General features: G+C 45.0%; 1 protein-coding gene and 1 non-coding gene across 2 annotated transcripts in view; one reads left to right on the top strand and one right to left on the bottom strand.

The window, feature by feature from the left end:
• The window catches only part of LOC139235556 (zinc finger protein 235-like), a 247,839-nt gene that overhangs the window by 193,693 nt on the left and 28,640 nt on the right, over positions 1-25,506 (bottom strand). The window lies entirely within an intron of this gene.
• trnas-aga (transfer RNA serine (anticodon AGA)) lies at positions 13,386-13,466 on the top strand. Its single transcript has one exon. It is a non-coding gene; the product is annotated as a tRNA-Ser (tRNA).

Raw genomic sequence — 25,506 nt, forward strand, 5'->3', positions numbered from 1 at the left:
TAATCAGGGTGCATTTGCTTTACAGATCAACAACAAAATAGTTGTGCTGTACCTGCCCTGTGATTTTTTCTTGGGACAAGAGAGAGGGAGCTTTATTCTGTATCTAACCTGTGCTGTGCATACCCTGGGAATACCTGGTGGGACAGTGCAGATGGATCCTTACTGTGTATTTAATATGTGCTGCACCTGCCCTGGGAGTGTTTGATGGGTCAGCGTACAGCAAGTTTAAATTGTAACTAACCCGTGCTGTACCTGCCCTGGGATTCTTTAGGACAGTACAGAGGGAGCTTTACTCTGTAGAGAACCGTGCAGTATCTGGCCCACTCCTGCACCGATTTCACAAGGTCTTATGTACCCAGCATGCCCCGCGGGGTAGAATGTGCTGCACGCAGACGACAGCAGCTCAGTGCGCAGGCGCATGCGCGAGGCTCAAATGGCGGTGAAGACATGTTTTCGACAGGCTGCTCAGAAGTGTTATTTTCAGCGGAACGGAGCGGGGTAAGGGACCAGCGGGGAGGTGGGGAGGCTTCACAAACAACCGGTGCCCGCCGGAAGCCCGGAATAATAACCGGAATATCGGCGGTTGCAGCTTCGGGGCTTTCTCCGGTCAAAGGCCCAGGATAACGGCGGCCATGTTGGTAAAGCAGGGTAGGTTCCGCGTTCCACCATTTTGATTCAGTGAGTAGCACTGCGCATGTGCGGCCATCTTGGTGCAGGAACAAAGTGAAAGATGTCAGTGGAACTGAACCCAGCCAGAGTCAGTACCTTCAGGGGAGGGGAACCAGTGAGTGTAGAACTGAACCCAACCAGAGTCAGTACCTTCAGGGGAGGGGAACCAGTGAGTGTAGAACTGAACCCAGCCAGAGTCAGTACCTTCAGGGGAGGGGAACCAGTGAGTGTAGAACTGAACCCAGCCAGAGTCAGTACCTTCAGGGGAGGGGAACCAGTGAGTGTAGAACTGAACCCAGCCAGAGTCAGTACCTTCAGGGGAGGGGAACCAGTCAGTGTAGAACTGAACCCAGCCAGAGTCAGTACCTTCAGGGGAGGGGAACCAGTGAGTGTAGAACTGAACCCAGCCAGAGTCAGCACCTTCAGGGGAGGGGAACCAGTGAGTGTAGAACTGAACCCAGCCAGAGTCAGTACCTTCAGGGGAGGGGAACCAGTGAGTGTAGAACTGAACCCAGCCAGAGTCAGTACCTTCAGGGGAGGAACATAGGAATTAGGAACAGGAGTAGGCCATCTAGCCCTTCGAGCCTGCTCCGCCATTCAATAAGATCATGGCTGATCTGGTCATGGACTCAGCTCCACTTACCCGCCCTCTCCCCGTAACCCTTATTGCTTTAAAATCTATCTATCTTTGACTTGAAAACATTCAATGAGCCAGCCTCAACTGCTTCCTTGGGCAGAGAATTTCACAGATTCACAACCCTCTGGGAGAAGAAATTATTTCTCAACTTGGTTTTAAATTGGCTGCTCCGTATTTTGAGGCTGTGCCCCCTAGTTCTAGTCTTCCCCCATCAATGGAAACAACCTCTCTGCCTCTATCTTGTCTATCCCTTTCATGATTTTAAATGTTTCTATAAGATCACCCCTCATCCTTCTGAACTCCAAGGAGTAAAGACCCAGTCTACTCAATCTATCATCATAAGGTAACCCCCTCATTTCTCGAATCAGCCTAGTGAATCGTCTCTGTACCCCTTCCTAAGTTAGTATATCCTTCCTTAAGTAAGGTGACCAAAACTGCACGCAGTACTCCAGGTGCGGCCTTAACAATACCTTATTCAGTTGCAGCAACACCTCCCTGCTTTTGTACTCCATCCCTCTCGCAATGAAGGCCAACATTCCATTTGCCTTCCTGATTACCTGCTGCATCTGCAAACTAACCTTTTGGGATTCATGCGCAAGGACCCCCAGGTCCCTCTGCACCACAGCATGTTGTAATTTCTCCCCATTCAAATAATATTCCCTTTTACTGTTTTTTTTCCCCAAGGTGGATGACCTCACACTTTCCGACATTGTATTCCATCTGCCAAACCTTAGCCCATTCGTTTAACCTATCCAAATCTCCTTGTAGCCTCTCTGAGTCCTCTACACAACCCGCTTTCCCACTAATCTTAGTGTCATCTCCAAATTTTGTTGTACTACACTCTGTCCCCTCCTCTAGGTCATCTATGTATATTGTAAACAGTTGTGGTCCCAGCACTGATCCCTGTGGCACACCACTAACCACTGATTTCCAACCGGAAAAGGACCCATTTATCCCGACTCTCTGCTTTCAGTTCGCCAGCCAATTCTCTATCCATGCTAATACATTTCCTCTGACTCCGCGTACCTTTATCTTCTGCAATAACCTTTTGTGTGGCACCTTATCAAATGCCTTTTGGAAATCTAAATACACCACATCCATCGGTACAACTCTATCCACCATGCTCGTTATATCCTCAAAGAATTCCAGTAAGTTAGTTAAACATGATTTCCCTTTCATGAATCCATGCTGCGTCTGCTTGATTGCACTATTCCTATCCAGTTGTCCCGCTATTTCTTCCTTAATGATAATTTCAAGCATTTTTCCCACTACAGATGTTAAACTAACCGGCCTATAGTTACCTGCCTTTTGCCTGCCCCCTTTTTTAAACAGAGGCGTTACATTAGCTGCTCTCCAATCCGCTGGTACCTCCCCAGAGTCCAGAGAATTTTGGTAGATTGTAACAAGTACATCTGCTACAACTTCCGCCATCTCTTTTAATACCCTGGGATGCATTTCATCAGGACCAGGGGACTTGTCTACCTTCAATCCCATTAGTCTGTCCTGCACAACCTCCCTAGTGATAGTGATCATCTCAAGGACCTCCCTTCCCACAATCCTGTGACCAGCAATTTTTGACATGGTTTTTGTGTCTTCCACTGTGAAGACGGAAGCAAAATAATTGTTTAAGGTCTCGGCCATTTCCACATTCCCTTTTCATCTTCTAAGGGACCAACATTTACTTTAGTCACTCTTTTCTGTTTTATATATCTGTAAAAGCTTTTACTATCTGTTTTTATGTTTTGCGCAAGTTTACCTTCGTAATCTATCTTCCCTTTCTTTATTGCTTTTTTAGTCATTCTTTGCTGTTGCTTAAAATTTTCCCAATCCTCTAGTTTCCCACTAACCTTGGCCACCTTATACGCATTGGTCTTTGATTTGATACTTTGCTTTATTTCCTTGGTTATCCATGGCTGGTTATCTCTTTTCTTGCCGCCCTTCTTTTTCACTGGAATATATTTTTGTTGCGCATTTTGAAAGAGCTCCTTAAAAGTCCTTCACTGTTCCTCAATTGTGCCACCATTTAGTCCTTGTTTCCAGTCTACTTTAGCCAACTCTGCCCTCATCCCACTGTAGTCCTCTTTGTTTAAGCAGAGTACGCTCGTTTCTGACACAACTTCCTCATCCTCAATCTGTATTACAAATTCAACCATATTGTGATCACTCATTCCGAGAGGATCTTTTACGAGGAGATCGTTTATTTTTCCTGTCTCGTTACACAGGACCAGATCCAAAATGGCTTGCTCCCTTGTAGGCTCTGTTACATACTGTTCTAAGAAATAATCCCGTATGCATTCTATGAATCCCTCCTCCAGGCTACCCCCTGCGATTTGATTTGACCAATCGATATGTAGGTTAAAATCCCCCATAACTACTGCCGTTCCTTTTTCACATGCCTCCATTATTCCCTTGATTATTGCCCGCCCCACCATGAAGTTATTATTTGGGGGCCTATAAACTACACCGACCAGTGACTTTTTCCCCTTACTATCTTTAATCTCCACCCACAATGATTCAACATTTTGTTCATTGGAGCCAATATCATCCCTCACAACTGCCCTGATATCATCCCGTATTAATAGGTCTACCCCACCTCCCTGGGAGGGGCACCAGTGAGTGTAGAACTGAACCCAGCCAGAGTCAGTTCCTTCAGGAACCAGTGATTGGAGCGGCGGCCCCACCCCCTGCCACTGATTGGCGCGGAGCAGCGCGCTGGGTGGGCTGGTGACATGAACACATGAGAACATCAGAAATAGGAGATGAGTCAGCCCTTTGGCCCCTCGAGCCTGCTGCCATTCAATAAGATGATTACTGCTGCATCTGGGGTGGTTCTCCTTGGAGCAGTGAAGGTGCAGGGCAGGTTTAACAGAGGTGCTCACAATCAGGAAGGCTTTAGATTGAGTCAGGGAACAGAGTGGTTCTGCTCACACAATCAGAGAATGGTTACAGCACGGAAGGCCGTTCGGCCCGTCGAGGCCTTGCCGGCTCCCAGCTAGTCCCACTGACCCGCCCTTTCCCTCAGCCCTGCAAATGTTTTCTTTCAGATACTTATCCAACTTTTTTTTGAAAGCTGTGATTGAGTCTGCCTCCACCACCCTTTCAGGCCGTGCTTTCCAGGTCCTAACCACTCGCTGCATAAAATAGATTTTCTGATGTCACCTTTGGTTCTTTTGCCAATCACCTTAAATCCATCTCCTCTGGTTCTCGACCCTTTCACCAGTGGGAACAGTATCTATCTATCTACTCTGTTCGGACCCCTCATGATTTTGAACACTTCTCTGCTCCAAGGAGAACAACCCCAGCTTCTCCAGTCAATCCACGGAACTGAAGTCCCTCATCTCATGAATCATTCTTGTCAATCTTTTCTGCACCCACTCTCAGGCCTTCACATCCTATTGTGTGGTGCCCAGAATTGGACACAATGCTCCAGTTGAGACCGAACCAGTGTTTTACAAAGGTTCATCATAACCTCCTTGCTTTTGTACTCTGTGATGCCCAGGATCCTGTAAGTTTTTTTAACTGCTTTCTCAACCTGTCCTGCCACCTTCAGCGATTTGTCCACATATACCCGCAGGTCTCACTGTTCATGCACCCCCTTTAGGATTGTACCCTTTAGTTTATATTGTCTCTCCTCATTCATTTAATCATGCTTTTCTAATTTTATTTCTTAACTCAGATTCACGGCCTCATTTTATTTCTTCCTCCGAGCCTCTCAACTTAACGTAGCAGCGTAATGTTGGCGAGTGGTGATTGATTGCCCTGGGAACCAACAGGAAGAGAGGTCAGAGGCCGGAGGGCCCAGCGAGCAGCGTGTTCTGCAACCAATCACGGTGCTTGAGGGGTGGATCCTGAGCCAGCCTGTCAGGTGAGTCTGTGTGAACCCCTGTTAAACAATTCACCTTTTAAAGTTAAATCGAGATTTCTTTTGTCCACAAAACAGTTTAACATTTGTCAGTATTTTATTTCTATTTATGAGTTCCTATTATGAGTTTCAGACACTTCAGTGCCAAGTGGACCAGGTGTTTAAAGGTCATTCATTTCCCTCTTTCCATGTCGCTGTTAGTTGAAGGGACAGATTGATTTCCCCGCATTATGCATTTGTAGTAGTTAAAGTAACATCCTTCCTGTTGGTAGTGAGTTACATTCTGTGCTGGGCGAGATGGCTGGTGATATCAGCCTTTAAAATACGCATCCTCTTGTTCAAATCTCTCCAGGGTCTCACCCTTCTCTATCTCTTTAACCTCCTCCAGCCCACCAACCCTCTTAAATAGTTTGTTTTCTTTGGAACAGAGGAGACTGAGGGGAGAGTTTAATGAGGTGTATAAAATTATGAGGGGCCTAGATAGAGTGGAGAGGAAGGACCTATTTCCCTTCACAGAGGGGTCAGCAAACAGCAGAACTTTTTAGCCAGTACGTAGCAAGCCCAACAAGAGAGGGGGAAGTTCTGGACTTAGTATTAGGGACTGAAGCTGGGCAGGTGGAAGGGGTATCGATGGGACAGCATTTTGGTGCTAGTGATCGTAATTCAGTTAGATTTAGGGTAGTTATGGAAAAGGACAAAGATAGACCAGGAATAAAAGTTCTCAATTGGGGAAAAGCCAATTTTACTAAGCTGAGATGTGGTTTAGCCAAAGTGGACTGGAAACAGCTATTTGAAATGGTGAGAGATTGGGAAATGCTGGTGTTTAGAGGGACCTCGGTGTCCTTGTACACGAATCATTGAAAGTTAACATGCAGGTACATCAAGCAATGAATAAACCAAATGGTATGTTGGCCTTTATTACAAAAGGATTTGAGTACAAGTGTAAGGATATATAGGGCCCTGGTGAGACTACACCTGGAGTATTGGCTGTTTACCAAAGGAAGGATGTACTTGCCATTGAGGATGGCAGTGAATGTTCACCAAACTGAATTCATGGGATGGGCGGATTGTACTATGAGTAGAGATTGCGTAGACTAGGCATTTATCCTTTAGAGTTTAGAAGAATGAGAGATGATCTCATTGAAACAGACAAAATTCTTACAAGGCTTGACAGGATAGATGCAGGGAGGATGTTTCCTCTGGCTGAGGAGTCTAGAACCAGGGGTCACAGTCTCAAAATAAGGGGTTGGCCATTTAGGACTGAGATGAGCAGAAACTTATTCACTCATTAATCTTTGTAATTCTCTATCCCCAGAGGGCTGTGGGGGCTCTGTCTTTCAGTATATTTCAGACAGAGATCGATAGATTTTTGTAAATTAAGGGAATCAAGGGATATGGAATAGTGCAGGAAAGTGAATTTGAGGTAGAAGATCAGCCATGATCTCATTGAATGTCAGAGCAGGCTCGAGGGGCCGAATGGCCTCCTCCTGCTCCTATTTCTTATGCTGATATCTAGGGGGCTCCAGATTTATTAGTCGCACCCTTTTTCTTGAAGGTAACATACTTCCTCTAAACCCTCATTATCTCCTCATTGAATGCCTCCCACTGCTCTGAGACTGATTTAACTTCAACATCGCCCTCAACTTCACTTTCCTGCCTGATCTCCATATCCCTTGATTCACCTCGAGCCAAAAAATCTATCTGTCTCAACCTTGAATAGACTGAGCATCCACAGCCCTCTGGTGGGGAGAGAATGCCAAAGATTCACAACCTTCTGAGTGAAGACATTCCTCCTCATCTCTGTCTTCAATGTCCTAACCCTTATCCTGAGACGGTGCCCCCTAGTTCTAGACAGTCCAGCCAGGGGAATCAACCTCTAGGCATCGCACCTGTCAGTCCCCTTCAGAACCTTGTATGTTTCAATGAGATCACCTCTCATTATTCTAAACTCGAGTGTGTCTCGGCCTTATCTCCACTATCTCATCATCAGACAGCCCTCTCATCCCAGGAATCAATCTTGTGAACCTTTGTAGCACTGTCTCCAAGGCAAGTATATCCTTCCTCAGATAAGGAGACCAAAACTGTGCCCAGTACTCCAGGTGTGGTCTCACCAAGGCCCTGTACAATTGAAGTAAGACCTCCTTACTCGTATACTCCAACCCCCTTGCAATAAAGGACAAACCATTTCCCTTCCTTATTGCTTGCGTACCTGCATGCTCACTTTCTGTGTGTCTTGTACGAGGACACCCCAAATCTCTCTGAACACCGATGTTTAAAAGTTTCTCATCATTTAAAAGATATTCTGTTTTTTATTCTTCCTACCAAAGTGAATAGCCTCACATTTCCCAACATTATGCTCCATCTGCCACCTTACTGCCCACTCACATACTCTATCTATGTATATCTTGCAGACTCTTGTGTTCTCACAGCTTACTGTCCCACCTAGTTTTGTATCATCAGCAAATGTGGATACACTACACTCGGTCCCTTCATCTAGGTCATTAATCATAAAATCATCGAAATTTACAGCACGGCAAGAGATCATTTCAGCCCACCATGTCCGTGCCGGCCGACAAACAGCTATCCAGCCTAATCCCACTCTCCAGCACTCGGTCCGTAGCCCTGTAGGTGATGGCACTTGAAGTGCACATCCAAGTATTTTTCAAATGTGGTGAATGTTTCTGCCTCTACCACCCTTTCAGGCAGTGAGTTCCAGACACCCACCATCCTCTGGGTGAAGAAATTTCCCTTCGTATCTCCTCTAAACCAGTTACTTTAAATCTATGCCCCTGGTTGTTGACCCCTCTGCCAAGGGAAACAGGCCCTTCCTATCCACTCTGTCCAGGCCCCTCTTAATTTTATAGACTTCCATCAGGTCTCCCCTCAGCCTCCTCTGTTCCAAAGAAAACACATGCAGCATCTCCAATCTTTCCTCATAGCCAAAATTCTCCAGTCCAGGTAACATTTTTGTAAATCTCCTCTGCACCCTTTTCAGTACAATCACATCTTTCCTGTAATGTGGTGACCAGAACTGCACACAGTATTACAACTGCGGCCTAACCAGTTCAAGCATAACCTCCTAGCTCTTGTATTCCATGCCTCGACTAATAAAGGTAAGTATTCCATATGTCGCCTTAACCACCTTATCTACCTGGCCTGCCCCCTTCAGGGATCTGTGGACCTACACTCCAAGGTCCCTTTGTTCCTCTACCATTTTCAGTGTCGTACCATTTAATGTGTCTTCCCTTGCCTTGTTAGACCTCCCCAAATGCATTACCTCACACTACTCTGGATTGAATTCCATTTACCACTTTACTGCCCACCTGACCAGTACATTGATATCTTCCGACAGTCCGCAGCTTTCTTCTTAATTCTTAACCACACAGCCTATTTTAGTGTCATCTTCAAACTTCTTAATCATACCCCCAACATTCAAGTCCAAGTCATTGATATATACCACAAAAAACAAGGGACCCAGCACTGAGCCCTGCAGGACCCCAATGGAAACAGCCTTCCAGTCACAAAAACACCCATCTACCATTACCTTTTGCTTCCAGCCTGAGCTAAGTTTGGATCCAACTTGTCACTTAGTCCTGGATCCCATGGGCTTTTACTTTTGTGACCAGTCTGCCATGTGGAACTTTATCTAAAGCATTGCTAAAATCCATATACACTACATCATACACACTACCCTCATCGACCCTCACGGTTACCTCCTCTCAAAATTCAATCAAGTTAGTCAGACACGACCTTCCCTTAACAAATCCATGCTGACCGTCCTTAATTAATCCATGTCTTTCCAAATGAAGATTTATCCTGTCCCTCAGGATTTGTTTCCAATAATTTTCCCACCACTGAGGTTCCGGAGTAATGTCAGGAAGCATTTCCTCACACAAATGGTGAGAATCTGTTTCTCTTGGCTCGAGAGTCGAGAACTAAGGGTTATTGTCTCAGGATACGGGCTTGGCCATTTAGGACTGAGCTGATGAGAAATTTCTGCACTCAGAGGGTCGTGAATCTTTAGTATTCTCTCCCCCAGAGGACTGTGGATGCTGAGTCATTGAGTATATTCAGAGCTGAGATAGAAAGCTGTTTGGACACTAAAGGAATCGAGGGATACGGGGATAGTGCGGGAAAGTGGAGCTGAAGTACAAGATCATCCTGGATCTCATTGAATGGTGCAGCAGGCTCGAGGGGCCGTATGGCCTACTCCTGCTCCTGTTTCTTATGTTCTTAAAGGTTGTGGAAATCTGGAACTCTGTTCCCCATAAAACTCAGGCTGGGGCCCAATTGAAAATTCCAAAACTGTGATTGATAGATTCTTCTTGGGCAAGGGTATTAAGAGTGATGGAACCAAGGCAGGTAGACGGAGTTAAGATACTGATCAGTCATGATCTAATTGAATGGTGGAACTATGACTCAGTCACACTGGGTGGTGCCTGTGAGAGATTCGGTAAACCATCACCAACAGTTCTTGACTTCAGGATTTACAAGAACAAAATACACTCGGCACAGGGTTTTGGCTCAACCTTAAACTTGTATGTTTATTGAACTTGCGTTATTCCCCAGTACACAACCTCCCTGAGATTCCGACCGGAATAACACCGAACCCATAATAAAACCCCCTCCACAAGGTTACCTGAAACCTAACAGGAAATATCACAGTTTAACACCCTTCCGCGATTCGACTGCGATTATAAAACGACTCGGACAAATTCCCCGACGGTTTGACTGAAACTTATAATCACCCACACAGCTGGTGGTTGTGGTGTGGATTGTAGGCCGGGACCAGGTGACCACCCTGCATCCTCCTTCACTGCACTGCCCTCGCTCCGAAGTGGTCCTCTTTTTATGGGGCTTCATAATCACAACATCAACATATTTCCTGCTGTTCCCCTGTCGACTCTTCCGATGGTTAATAACCTCTTGATCATCAGTGTATTCCACTCCCTGGCCCAGACAGGGGCATGATCAGCTCTCCTGCTGTGTAGTACAATGCAAACCTTCCTTGGGAACAGGTCTGGCTCCACAGTTGAGGAATGTGTGAATGTCCCTCTTCCTTCTTGACAGGGACCAGGGACCATTGAAGGTGTGCATGGCCGGCGTCTGGTGCTATTGTCTGTGTTGATTAGATCGATGGCAGGTGTCCTGTATCGTTGTCTCTGAGGATGTCCTTCCAGTCTCTCAATGAATCATCATTTCATTGCAATGTTTGAATGAACCCCTTAATGTATAGCCCACCCTCTGGGTGTCTGTACTGAGGTTTGTTTTTTATTAACACGTCCCACCGTCCGTAGGTTTTATATTCCATTCGACAGTTCGTTTTACAGTTGGGGTGTGGTGGGTGGGGAACAGATGCTACATGCCTTTATCCACTCAGCCATTGGGAGGAGGGTCTGGTGGCCTTGCTGGAAAATGTTCGTGTGAGGCCTCAGGTGAGGACAGTAGAATAGTCAGTCGACACTCACTGTCGAGGTTCACACATGGAGTTTGGGCACATGGGTTACATATTGGAGAGAAACTGGTGAGTGGAGAACTGAACCCAGCCAGAGTCAGTACCTTCAGGGGAGGGGAACCAGTGAGTGTAGAACTGAACCCAGCCAGAGTCAGTACCTTCAGGGGAGGGGAACCAGTGAGTGTAGAACTGAACCCAGCCAGAGTCAGTACCTTCAGGGGAGGGGAACCAATGAGTGCAGAACTGAACCCAGCCAGAGTCAGCACCTTCAGGGGAGGAAAGGGAGGGGAACCAGTGAGTGCAGAACTGAACCCAGCATAGGATATTAAGGGAATCAAGGGATGTGGGGACAGTGCAGGAAAGTGGAGTTGTGGTAGAAAATCAGCCGTGAGCTTATTGAATGGCGGAGCAGGTTCGAGGGGCCGTATGACCTACTCCTGCTCCTAGTTGTTATGTATGTTCTTGTGTTCATTCACGACTGGATGTGGGAGGACTGCAGAGCTTTGATCTGATTCATTGATTGTGGGATTGCTTAACCCTGTTTATACCATGCTGCTCTCGCTGCTTAGTATACATGTAGTCCTGTGTTGCAGCTTCCCCAGGCTGGTACCTCATTTCTCGGTACGTCTGGTGCTGCTCCTGGCATGCTCTTCTGCACTCCTAATTGAACCAGGCTTGATGGTAATGTTAGAGTGAGGGATATGCCAGACCATGAGGTTACAGATTGTGGTGGAATACAATGCTGCTGCTGCTGATGGCCCACAGCACCCTGAGGATGCCCCGTTTTCAGCTGCTCGATCTGTTCTGCATCTATCCCGTTTAGCACGGTGATGGTGCCACACAACACATTTGAGAGTGTGTTCGGTGTGACTTTGTCTCCACAATGACTGTGTGCGGTGGTCACTGCTACCAATGCTGTCATAGACAGAGGCAGCTCCATGTGGGACAGGCTCGATGTACCCGATGGTCTTTACCTGTCCGTCATTGTTCATATCTGCGACAGGTAGATTGGTGAGGATCAGGTCAAGTCGGTTTTTTCCTCGTGTTGGTTCTCTCACCCTCTGCTGCAGGCCCAGTCTGGCAGATATGTCCTTCAGGACTCGACCAGCTCAGTCAGTAGTGGTATTACCGAGTCACTCTTGGTGATGGACATTGAAGTTCCCCACCCAGAGGACATTCTGTGCCCTTGCTACCCTCAGTGCTTCTTCCAAGCTTAAACCAGTGTGAGTAATAGAATAGATTAGATTATAATGTGAGATGTTTATACCTATAATTGTGAAACTATAAGAACTAAAAGCAGGCAAGGTAGTTTAGGGATAATGAGAAAATTACTGAAGAAAAGTAAGTGCTGGGAACCAGGGAAAGTGTCCTTGTAAATCACAGATTAGAGAAGTTCCAGCTGTCTTTTCCTCACTTCCTGCCCAAACCCAGCAGAGAAGACAAAGAAGAGTCCGGTGCCAGAGGTGGATCAGTGCAGGGTATAAAAGTGAGGGGAGACTGATGTAAGGGGGCAGTGGGGACTGGAGACACCGGAGATCAAGCTCAGGGCGCCCGAGGTTCCATCCAGCGGGCTGACCTGGTGTCAGTTACTGTGGACACGCGGGACTTGCATCTTTACTCTGATTGCTGGATCAGTATATGATACGGTGGATGACTGAGAAACTGCTCATCTTATATTTCTTATTAAGGTATTAAAGTTGCTAACACTGGACGCTGGAACTTGCTAATTAATAAGACAAGGGATTAGCTCGACCTTTACATCCCCAAATCTCTCTACCCCTCCACTCCTTTTAAAATGTTACCATTTAATGTACATTTCCTCCATTTTTCTTCCAAAATGTGTTGCATCAGATTTCTCTGCACTAAATTTCATCTGCCATCCATCCAGCCCATTTACAAACCTGTGCATTCAGACTGAGCTCACTTACAATCCTCTGCACAGAGCCCCACGCTCCCCATTTTTGCGTTATCTGGAGATTTTGATCATACTGCAGGTCTGATCACCGATTTTTAAAATAATTTATTTATTATTATTTATTGTCCCTCTGGCCCCAATCTCGATAGCATGACAAAATAAAATTCAGTTCCCCCAATTTGTACTTTCAATTATTGGAACAAATTCTGAGCGACAGGATACATCTTCATTCAGGAAGACCGGGATTAATCAGGGACATTCAGTCCGGATTTGTTAATGGAAGGTCGTGTCTGACTAACCTGATTGCATTTTTTGAGGAGGTCACACGGAGGGTCGATGACGGTGTTGTGTTTGACGTTGTGTATATGGATTTTAACAAGGCTTTTGATGAGATCCCACATGGCAGACTGGTCAGGAAAGTAATAGCCCATGGGATATAAGGCAAAGTGGCAACTTGGATCCAAAATTGGCTGAGGTCGCAAGCAAAGGTTAATGGTCAATGGGTGTTTTTGTGCCTGGAAGGATGTTTCTGGTATACATCAATGATTTAGACTTGAATGTAAGGGGTATGACTACGAAGTTTGCAGATGATACGAAAATTGTCCGTGTGGTTGATAATGAAGAAGAAAGCTGTAGACTGCAGGAAGGTATCAATGGACCTGTCGGGTGGGCAGAGCAGGGGCAAATGGAATTCAATCCGCAGGAGTGTGAGGTAATGCATTTGGTGAGGGCGAACAAGGAAAGGGAATAAACAATAGATGGTAGGACACTGAGAAGTGTAGAGGAACAGAGGGACCTTGGCGTGCTTGAGTTTTTTCTGAGTAACGTTTAAAAAGGCAACGACACAGTAGTCGTGGCCGAGTGGTTAAGGCGATGGACTAGAAATCCATTGGGTTATCCCGCGCAGGTTTGAATCCTGCCGACTACGATTCTCAGCATTTTTCATTCCATTTCACAATTTAACCGGTTCTCTGCCAAACTGATCCTGAGATAGATGGAATAACGTCCCACACCTTTCAACACTGAAATTTTTTTCTCATTTTTATTAATCTGCAATATTCACGCTACATCCGTTTCAAAAATCGCAAACATCAGTCAAAGTTGCGACAGTGATTCAGCCTGTCTATCCCTCGAGATGACGAAGGCATCTGTGCATGCCCGTTGGTGCGTGCACATTTTTGGTTATGTGTGTGTCTGTCTCTGTGTCTGTCTATCTCTATACATGTCTCTGTGTATGTGCAACTGTCTGTGGAAATCATCACCATGAATTTGGTATGTCCTGGAACTGAAAAAAAGACTTGGGGGAAATAATAAGGTTGTGAACTTTTGTATCGGCTTTGGTTCAGTGGCAGCATTCTCGACTGAATCAGGAGTTTGTGTGTTCAAGTCGCACTTCTGAGACTTGAGCATATCATCTTGCCTAACACTCAAGTGCAGCACTTGGGGAATTTTGTAATGTTGAAGCTGTTGACTTTCGGATGAAACGTTAAATTGAATCTCCGTCTGCACCCTCGGGTGGATATGAAAGTTCCCAGAGCATTACTCGAAACAGAGTAGGAGAGTTGCCCCCGTGTCAATATTACTAAAAATGTTCGTAAATGCTCACTGAAAGCCGATGTGTATGTGTTTGTATGTGGGGTTGGGGTTGAAGCCCAGATTCTCACAGAGACAGAATCCAGGTTCTCACAGGACCAGGATAGCCGAGTGGTTAAGGTGTTGGCCTTAAAATTGAATTGAATTATTTTTCCCGCGTGGGTTCGTACCCCACTCCTGCTATCTCTTCAATCTAACGCGGATTTCTTCCCATTCTGATCAGTGATATCGGATTGTCATCCTTTGAATCAACAATTTTCTGTAACTATGTGACACTCTGAACCGATAATGAAATGAAATTGTGAAAAGTATCTATGTCGCTCGGTCTCTGCCTCTCCCTCTCTCTCTCTTTAGAGAGGTTTGTATGCTTAATCCTTTGTCTCTCTTAGTCTGACTCACTCTGTCTGTCCCTGTTTCTCTGTTTGTCTCTGTCACTCAATCTGTCTGTTTCTCACCGTGCCCACGTCTGTTCCAATGGGATTCTCTCAGACTCTTTGTCTGACTGGCTCTCTCTTTCCCATCATTTCGGTCTGTCCATGACTTTGCCTGTCTCTGTTAGTCCCTGCCTGTAAGCTGAGAAGTATTTCCATCATTTTCTGTTTTAGTCTCTATCTCTCTCTGTGTCTGTTCCTCCCTTGTCCCTGTCTTTATCATTTTCTTTCTCTCACTCTTACCCTCTCTCTCTCTTAATAGATCACACATACACAGATCTCTGTATATGTATGTGTTTGAGTCTTTTTCTCACTCAGTCTGCCTCTCCTTCTCAGTCTCACACTTTCTGTCTCTCTTGTTGTCTCTATCTCGCTGTCTGTCTCTCCCTGTTTGTCGGTTTGTCTCCATCTCTCAATGTGTCTGTCGACTTCTCATGGTGTCCAGTTCTGTGCACAGCTCGATTGCTGCTCTGACAGAGATGGTACCTGTCAGTAATTCGTTAGTATAGTGGTGAGTATCCCCACCTGTCACACGGTAGACCGCGGTTCAATTCCCCGACGGGGAAACAGTTGTTTAAAAATGTAGAATTTTACTTTTGTTTTTGGTAGAGATTCATATTAAAAAGTTCCAGAGCAATACAGAACTGTAAAAATACAGGTGGAAGAGATTGCCTCGTCCAGATTTTTAGCAAACGGAGACTTTTTCAGGAGTCTTTGGCCTCTGCTGCACAGAGATGGATGACTGAGTTTTTTCTGAGTAATGTTTAAAAACACAGAGACACAGTAGTCGTGGCCGAGTGGTTAAGGCGATGGACTAGAAATCCATTGGGTTATCCCGCGAATGTTCGAATCCTGCCGACTACGATTCTCAGCATTTTTCATTCCATTTCACAATTTAACCGGTTCTCTACCAAACTGATCCTGAGATAGATGGAATAACTTCCCACATCATTCAACACTGACATTTTTTTCTCATTTTTATTAATCTGCAATATTCACGATACATCCGTTTCAAAAATCGCAAACATCAGTCAAAGTTGCGACAGTGATTCAGCCTGTCTATCCCTCGAGATGTCTGAGGCATCTGTGCATGCCCGTTGGTGCGTGCACATTTTTGGTTATGTGTTTGTGTGTCTCTGTGTCTGTCTATCTCTATATATGTCTCTGTGTATGTGCAACTGTCTGTGGAAATCATCACCATGAATTTGGTATGTCCTGGAACTTATAAAACAGACTTGGGGGAAATAATAAGGTTGTGAACTTTTGTATCGGCTTTGGTTCAGTGGCAGCATTCTTGACTGAATCGGGAGTTTGTGTGTTCAAGTCGCACTCCTGAGACTTGAGCATTATCATCTTGGCTAACACTCAAGTGCAGCACTTGGGGAATTTTGCAATGTTGAAGCTGTTGACTTTCGGATGAAATGTTAAATTGAATCTCCGTCTGCACCCTCGGGTGGATATGAAAGTTCCCAGTGCATTACTCGAAAAAGAATAGGAGAGTTGCCCCCGTCTCAATATTACTAAAAATGTTCGTAAATGCTCACTGAAAGCCGATGTGTATGTGTTTGTATGTGGGGTTGGGGTTGAAGCCCAGATTCTCACAGAGACAGAATCCTGGTTCTCACAGGACCAGGATAGCCGAGTGGTTGAGGCGTTGGCCTTAAATTTTAATGTTTTTTTCCCGCGTGGGTTCGTACCCCACTCCTGGTATCTCTTTAATTTAACACGGATTTCCTCCCATTCTGATCAGTGAGACCGGATTTTCATCGGTTGAATCAGCAATTTTCTGTAACAATGTGACACTCTGAACCGATAATGAAATGAAATTGTGAAATGTATCTGTGTCGCTCGGTTTCTGCATCTCTCTCTTCAGAGAGTTGTGTATGTGTTTTTATGTTTGAGTCTTTGTCTCTCTCAGTCTGACTCACTCTGGCTGTCCCTGTTTCTCTGTTTGTCTCTGTCTCTCAATCTGTCTCTTTCTCACGGTGCCCACGTCTGTTCCAATGGGATTCTCTCAGACTCTTTGTCTGACTGGCTCTCTCTTTCCCATCATTTCAGTCTGTCCATGTCTTTGCCTGTCTCTGTTAGTCCCTGCCTGTAAGCTGAGAATATTTCCATCATTTTCTGTTTTAGTCTCTATCGCTCTCTCTCCATCTGTCTCTCTCCATATCATTGTCTTTATCTCACTCTTACCCTCTCTCTCTTAATAGATCACACACACACACATCTCTGTATATGTATGCTTTTGGGTCTTTTTCTCACTCAGTCTGCCTCTCCTTCTCAGTCTTACTCTTTCTGAGTCTTGTTGTCTCTAACTCGCTGTCTGTCTCTCCCTGCTTGTCGGTTTGTCTCTGTCTCTCAATGTGTCTGTCGACTTCTCATGGTGTCCAGTTCTGTGCACTGCTGGATTCCTGCTCTGACAGAGCAGCTATCTGTAAGTTCCTCGTTAGTATAGTGGTGAATATCCCCGCCTGTCACGCGGGAGACCGGGGTTCAATTCCCCGACTGGAAGGCAGGTGTTTCAAAATGTAGAATTTTACTTCTGTTTCTTGGTAGAGATTCATATTAAAAAGTTCCAGAGCCATATTTAACTGGAAAAATACGCGGAGAGGAGATTGCCTCTTCCAGATTTTTAGTAAACGGAGACTTTTGCAGGATTCTTTGGCCGTCTGCTGCACAGAGATGGATGACTGAGTTTTTTCTGTGTAATGTTTAAGAAGACAGAGTCGCATTCGAAGTGGCCGAGTGGTTAAGACGATGGATTAAAAATCCATTGGGTTTTCCCTGCGTAGTTTGGAAGCCTGTCCACTACGATTCTCGGCATTTTTTCATTCCATTTCACAATTTAACCAGAACTTTGCAAAACTGATCCTGAGATAGATGGTATAACGTCCCACACCTTTCAACACTGACATTTTTTCTCATTTTTATTAATCTGCAATATTTACGATACATACGGATAGGAAAACACAAAAATCAGTAAAAGTTGCGACAGTGAGTCAGCCTGTCTATCCCTTTATATGTTGAAGGCATCTGTGCATGTCCATTGGTGCGTGTAAATTTTTGGTTTTGTATGTGGGTGTGTCTCTGTGTCTGTCGATCTGTATATATGTCTCTGTGTGTGTGCAACTGTCTGTGGAAATCATCACCATGAATTTGGTATGTCCTGGAAATTATAAAAAAGACTTGGGGAAAATAAGACGGTTGTGGACTTTTGTATCGGCTTTGGTTCAGTGGCAGCATTCTCAACACATTGTGTGTTCAAGTCGCACTCCTGAGACTTGAGCATATCATCTTGGCTAACACTCAAGTGCAGCACTTGGGGAATTTTGCAATGTTGAAGCTGTTGACTTTCAATGAAATGTTAAATTGAAGCTGAGTCTGCACCCTCGGGTGGATATGAAAGGTCCCAGAGCCTTACTCGAAAAAGAATAGGAGAGTTTCCCCCGTGTCAATATTACTAAAAATGTTCGTAAATGCTCACTGAAAGCCTCCAGGTATGTGTGTCTGTGGGGGTGGGGTTGAAGCCCAGTTTCCCACAGAGACAGAATCCATATTCTGACAGGACCAGGATGGCCGAGTGGTTAAGGCGTTGGCCTTAAAATTAAATGGGATGTTTCCCGCGTGTTCTCGTAGCTGACTCCTGCTACTTCTTTAATTTAACACGGATTTCCTCCCATTCTCATCAGTGATACCCGACTTTTATCTGTTGAATGTGCAACTCTGTGACACTCTGAGCCGATAATGAAATGAAATTGTGAAATGTATCGGTGTCGCTCGGTCTCTGCCTCTCTCTTTCTTTAGAGAGGTGTGTTTGTGTTTGTGTGTTTTTCGCTCTCAGTCTGACTCACTCTGTCTGTTCCTGTGTCTCTGTCTCTTTCCCACGGTGTCCAGTTCTGTTCCAATGGGATTCTCTCAGACTCTTTGTAAGACTGGCTCTCTCTTTGCCATCATTTCTGTCTGTCCATGTCTTTGCCTGCCTCTGTTAGTTCCTGTCTCTAACCTGCTGAGTATTTCCAGCATTAGTGTTTCTATCTCTGACACTCTCTATCTGTCGCTCTCTCTCTCCTTGTCACTGTCTTTATTACTCTCTTTCTCTCACTCTTTCCCTCTCTCTTTATAGATCACACACACACATCTCTGTATATGTGTGTGTTTGAGTCTTTTTCTCACTCAGTCTGCCTCTCCTTCTCAGTCTCAAATTTTTTGTCTCTCATTGTCTCTATCTCGCTGTCAGTCTCTCCCTGATTGTCGGTTTGTCTCTGTCTCTCAATGTGTCTGTCGTCTTCTCATGGTGTCCAGTTCCATTCACAGCTCGCTTCCTGCTCTGATAGAACTCATGCTCGTTAGTATCGTGCTGAGTATCCCCGCCTGTTCCGCCGGAGACCGTGGTTCTACTTCCCGACGCGGTGGCAGCATTTACAAAATGCAGAATTTTACTTGTTTCTTGGTGTTGATTCATATTAAAAAGTTCCAGAGCAATATAGAACAGTACAAATACAGTAAGAGGAGATTGCCTCTTCCAGATTTTTAGCAAACGGAGACTTTTTCCGGATTCTGTGGCCGTTTGCTGCACAGAGATGGATGACTGAGTTTTATCTGAGTAACATTGAATGATGCAGCGAGCCAGTAGTCGTGGCCGAGTGGGTAAGGCAATAGACAGAAAATCCATCGGGGTTTCTCTGCGCAGTTTTGAATCCTGCCGACTATGTTTCTCAGCATATTTCATTCTGTTTTACAATTTAACCACGTTACTGCAAAACTGATTCTGAGATAGATAGAGCAACGTCCCACATCTTTCGATGCAGCCGCTGTTTTCTTACTTTCATTAATCTGCAGTATTCACGATACACACGGATAGAAAAACGCAAAAACCAGCCAAAGTAGCCTCAGTGACCCTGCCTGTCTATCCATCTATTTGTCTAAGGCAACCTGTGTATATCTTGATCTGGGTGTCATGGTACATCAGTCATTGAAAGTTGCCATGCAGGTGCAGCAGGCGGTGAAGAAAACAAATGGCATGTTCGCCTTCATAGCTCGGGGATTTGAGTATTGGAGCAGGAAGATATTACTGCAGTTGTACAGGGCCTTGGTGAGGTCACACCTGGAATATTGTGTTCAGTTTTGGTCCCCGAATCTGAGGAAGGACGTCCTTGCTATTGACGGAGTACAGCGAAGGTTCACCAGCATGATTCCCGGGATGGCAGGATTGACATATGAGGAGAGACTGGATCAACTGGGCTGGTATCCACTGCAGTTTAGAAGAATGAGAGGGGATCTCACAGAAACATATAAAATTCTGACGAGATTGGAGGCTGGAAGAATGTTCTCATTGCTGGGGAGTTTGAGACCAAGAATTACAGTCTAAAAATAAGGGGTAAGCCATTTATGACCGAGATGAGGAGAAACTTCTTCACTCAGAGAGTGGTTAACCTGTGAAATTTTCTACCGCAGAAAGTTGTTGAGGCCAGTTCATTAGATATATTCAAATGGGAGTTAGATATGGCCCTTACGGCTAAAGAGATCAAGGGGTATGGAGAGAAAGCAGGAAAGGGGTACTGAGGTTGAATGATGAGCCATGATCTTATTGAATGGTGGTGCAGGCTCGAAGGGCCGAAAGGCATATTCCTGCAAGTAATTTATATGTTTCTATGTTGATGCGTGTATATTTTTGGTTATTGTGTGTGCGCGTGTCTGTGTATTTCTATCTGTATGTATGTCCCTGTGTATATGCAACTGTCTGTGGAAATCATCACCATGAAATTGGTACGTCCCGGAACTTTTCAAAACACTTGGGGAAATAATACGGTTGTGATCTTTGGTATCGGTTTTGGTTCAGTGGCTCCATTCTCGACTGAATCAGGAGGTTGTGTGTGGAAGTCTCACTCCTGAGACTTGAACACATCATCTTGGATGACACTCAAATGCAGTATTTGGGGAATTTTGCATTGTTGAAGCTGTTGACCATCGGCTGAAATGTTAAATTGAAGCTCCATCTGCACCCTCGGGTGGATGTGAAAGTTCCCAGAGCCTTAGTCGAAAAAGAATAGGAGAGTTGCGCCTGTGTCAATATTACTAAAAATTTTCGTAAATGCTCACTGAAACCCGATGTGTCTGTGTGTGTGTTGCTGTAGGGGTGGAGCTGAAGCCCACATTCTCACAGAGACAGAATCCAAACGCTACAAGGACCAGGATGGGCGAGTGGTTAAGGCGTAGGCTTTAAAATTCAATGGGTTTTTCCCACGTGGATTCGAACCCCAATCCAAGAATCTCTTTAATTTCACAGATTTTTCCCATCCTGCCCAGTGATACCGGATTTTCATCGGTTGAATCTGTAACTCTGTGACACTCTAAGCCGATCATGAAATGAAATTGTGAAATGGATCTGTGTATCTCAGTCTCTGCCTTTCTCTCTTTAGAGAACTGTGTGTGTGTTTGTGTGCTTGAGCCTTTGTCTCCCTCAGTCTGCCTCTCTCTGACACACTCTCTCTGTGCCTGGTTCTCTGTTTGTCTCTGTCTCTCAATCTGTCTCTTTCTCACGGTGTCCAGTTCTGTTCCAATGGGATTCTCTCAGACTCTCTGTCTGACTGTCTCTCTCTTTCCCATCATCCCTGTCCGTGTCTTTGCCTGTCTAATTTTGTCCCTATCTCTAATCTGATGAGTATTTCCATCATTTTCTGTTTTTGAAACATAGAAACGTAGAAAATAACTGCAGGAGTAGGCCATTAGGCCCTTCGAGCCTGCACCGCCATTGAATATGAATATTGGCTGATCATTCCTTCAGTTACCCTTTCCTGTTTTTCTCTCCATACCACTTCATCAACTTTAGCGTAAGGACCATATCTAACTCCCTCTTGAATATATCCAATGAAATGGTTTCAACAACTCTCTGTGGCAGGGAATTCCACAGGTCAACAACTCTGAGTGAAGAAGTTTCTCCTCATCTCACTGCTAAATGGCCTACCCCTTATCCTAAGTCTATGTCACCTGGTTCTGGCTTCCCCAACATCGAGAACATTCTTCCCAAATCTAACCTGTGCAGTCCCGTCAGAATCTTATATGATTCTATGAGATCCCCTCTCATCATTCTAAACGCCAGTGATTAAAGGCCTAGTTGATCCAATCTCTCCTCATATGACAGTCCTGCCATCCCTGGAATCAGTCTGGTGAACCTTCGCTGCACTCCCTCAACAGCAAGAACGTAGTTCCTCAGACTAGGTGACCAAAACTGAACACAATATTCCAGGTGTGTCCTCACTAAGGCCTTGTACAACTGCAGTAAGATCTCCTGGCTCCTATATTCAAATCCCCTAGCTATGAAGGCCAACATACCATTTGCCTTCTTTACCGCCTGCTGTACCTGCATGCCCACTTTCAGTGACTGATGAACCATAACACCAAAGTCTCATTGCACCTCAACTTTTTCTAGTCTTCCGCCATTCAGATAATATTCTGCCTTCGTGTTTTTGCCCCCAAAATGGATAACCTCACATTTATCCACATTATACTGCATCTGCCATGTATTTGCCCACTCACCTAATCTGTCCAATTCACCCTGCAGCCTCTTAGCGTCCTCCTCACAGCTCGTACCGCTACCCAGTTTAGTGTCATCCGCAAACTTGGAGATATTACACTCTATTCCTTCAACTAAATTGTTCATGTATATTGTAAAGAGCTGGAGTCCCAGCACTGAGCCCTGCGGCACCCCACTAGTCACTTACTGCCAGTCTGAAAAGGACTCGTTTATCCCGATTCTCTGCTTCCTGTCTGCCAACCAGTTCTCTGTCCATGTCAGTACATTAATCCCAATACCATGCGCTTTGATTTTGTGCACCAATCTCTTGTGCGGGACCTTGTCAAAAGCCTATTGACAGTCCAAGTACACCACATCCACTGGTTCTCCCTTGTCCACTCTACTAGTTACATCCTCAAAAAATTCCAGAATATTCGTCAAGCGTGATTTCACTTTCATAAATCCATGCTGATTCTGTCCGATCCTGTCACTGCTTTCCAAATGGGCTGCTATTTCATCCTTAATGATTGATTCCAATATTTTTCCCACTACTGATGTCAGGCTAACCGGTCTAGAATTACCCGCTTTCTCTACCCCTCCTTTTTTAAAAAGTGCCATCACAGTAGCTACCCTCCAGTCCATAGGAACTGATCCAGAGTCGATAGATTGTTGGAAAATGATCACCAATGCATCCACTATTAATAGGGCCACTTCCTGAAGTACTCTGGGATGCAGACTATCAGGACCCGGGGATTTATCGGCCTTTAATCCCATCAATTTCCCCAACACAATTTCCCGCCAATAAGGATATCTTTCAGTTCCTCATTCTCACGAGACCCACAGTCCCCTAGTACATTCGGAAGGTTCCAGTGGGATTCTCTCAGTCTCTCTGTCTGACTGTCTCTCTCATTCCCATCATCTCTGTCTGTCTATGTCTCGACCTGTCTGTCTCTATTTGCCTGTCTCTGTTCGTTCCTGTCTCTAACCTGCTGAGTATTTCCATCATTTTCTGTTTATATCTCTGCATATATCTCTATCTGTCGCTCACTCTTCATCTGTCTCTCTCCTTGTTACTGTCTTTATCACTGTCTTTCTCTCACTGTTTCCCTCTCTCTCTTTATATCTGTATGTGTGTGTGTTTGTGTCTTTTTCTCACTCAGTCTGCCTCTCCTTCTCAGTCTCACACTTTCTGTCTCACGTTGTCTCTATCTTGCTGTCTGTCTCTCCCTGTTTGTCGGTTTATCTCTGTCTCTCAATGTGCCTGTCTACTTCTCATGGTGTCCATTTCTGTTCACAGCTCGATTCCTGCACTGACAGAATCCACACCCGTCAGCTCCTCATTCGTGTCTTAGTTAATATCCCTCTCTGTCACGCGCGAGGTCGGCCTTCAATTCCCCGACCAGGATGAAGCATTTTTACAATGTTGAATATTACTTCTGTATGTCCTGAAACTTTATAAAAAGACTTGGGGAAAATAATACGGATGTGAACTTTGGTATCGGCTTTGGTTCAGTGGCAGCATCCTCGACTGAATAAGGAGGTTGTGTGTGTAAGTCCAACTCCTGAGACTTGAGCATATAATCTTGGCTGACACTCAAATGCAGTATTTGGGGAATTTTGTATTGTTGAAGCTGTTGACTTTCGGATAAAATGTTAAATTGAAGCTCCGTCTGCACCCTCGGGTGGATGTGAAAGTTCCCAGTGCATTACTCGAAAAAGAATAGGAGAGTTGCCCCTGTGTCAATATTACTATAAATATTCGAAAATGCTCATTGAAAACCTGTCTCTGTGAGAGTGGAGCTGCAGCTAGATTCTCGCAGAGACAAAATCCGAATATTGACAAAACCAAGATGGCCGATTTGTTGAGGCATTGGACGGAAATTCCGATGGGTTTATACCTGCGTGGGTTCGTAACCCCACTCCTGGTACATCTTTAAATTCAAACCGATTTCTTCCCATCTTGCTCAGTTACACCCGAATCTATTCTGTTGAATCTGCATTTGTTGATAACTTTGTAACATTCAAAGAAATGGGATTGTGCAATGTATCTGTGCCTCTCACTCTCTGTCTTTAGAGTGCTCTTCATGTGTTTGAGTCTGACTCCCTGTGTCTGAGGAATTAGAAGCTGAATTTAGGGAGCTGGGAGCTAAATTTCCAAATCGGACCTCAAAGGTGGCTATCTCAGGGATAGCTACCACTTTTCAGAGTAGGAAGCGCAGGATAGTTCAGATGAATGTGTGTTGCAGAAGGGAGGGATTCAATTTCTTGGGACATTGGAACCGTTCTGGGGGAGCTGGGACCTGTGCAAACCTCAGCAGAACCAATGTCCACGAGGGAGAGTTTGCTCGTGTTGTTGGGGAGGGGTTAAACTGATATGGCAGCGGGATGGGAACCTTTGGGGCAAAAAAGTAAGGGTGGAGGGCAGAGAAACCCAAGGCAAAAATCAAAAAGTGCCACATTGCAGCCAAATTATAAAGGGACAAGGTGTGTTAAGATAACAAGCCTGAAGGCACTGTGCCTCAATGCGAGGAGTATTCGTAATAAGGTGGACAAATTAACTGCACAGGCAGCAATTAATGAATACGATGTAATTGGCATCACGGAGAAATGGCTCCAGGGTGACGAAGGCTTGGAACGCAACATCCAGGGTTATTCACCAGTCAGGAAGGATAGACACAAAGGAAAAGGAGGTGGGGTGGCATTGCTGGTTGAAGAGGAAATTAACACAATAGTCAGGAAGGACATTCACGTGGATTCTACGTGGGTGGATCTGTGGAATATCAAAGGGACAAAAACGCTAGTGGGAGTTGTGTACCACCAAACAATCGTAGTGAGTTTGCTGATAGCATCCAACAAGAAAGTAGGGATGTGTGCAATAAAGGTACATCAGTTATCATGGGCGACTTTAATCTACATATAGATTGGGCTAACCAAACTGGTAGCAATACGGTGGAGGAGGATTTGCTGGAGTGTATTAGGGATGGTTTTCTCGACCAATATGTCGAGGGACCATCTAGAGGGCTGGCCATCCTAGACTGCTTGATGTGTAATGAGAAAGGACTAATTAGCAATCATGTTGTGCGAGGCTCCTTGGGGAAGAGTAACCACAATAAGGTAGAATTCTTTGTTAAGGTGGAGAGTGAAACGGTTAATTCTGAGACTGGGGTCCTGAACTTAAGGAAAGGTAACTTCGATGGTATGAGACATGAATTGGCTAGAATAGATTGGGAAATGATACATAAAGGGATGACGGCAGATAGGCAATGGAAAACATATAAAGATCACATGGATGAACTTCAACAATTGTACATCCCTGTCTGGAGTAAAAATAAAACGGGGAAGGTGGCTCAACCGTGGCTAACAAGGGAAATTAAGGATAGCGTTAAATCCAAGGAAGAGGCATATAAATTGGTCAGAAAAAGCATCAACCC

The sequence above is a fragment of the Pristiophorus japonicus genome, chromosome 23 (assembly GCF_044704955.1).
Source record: "Pristiophorus japonicus isolate sPriJap1 chromosome 23, sPriJap1.hap1, whole genome shotgun sequence".
In the NCBI taxonomy this organism is placed as follows: domain Eukaryota; kingdom Metazoa; phylum Chordata; class Chondrichthyes; family Pristiophoridae; genus Pristiophorus; species Pristiophorus japonicus.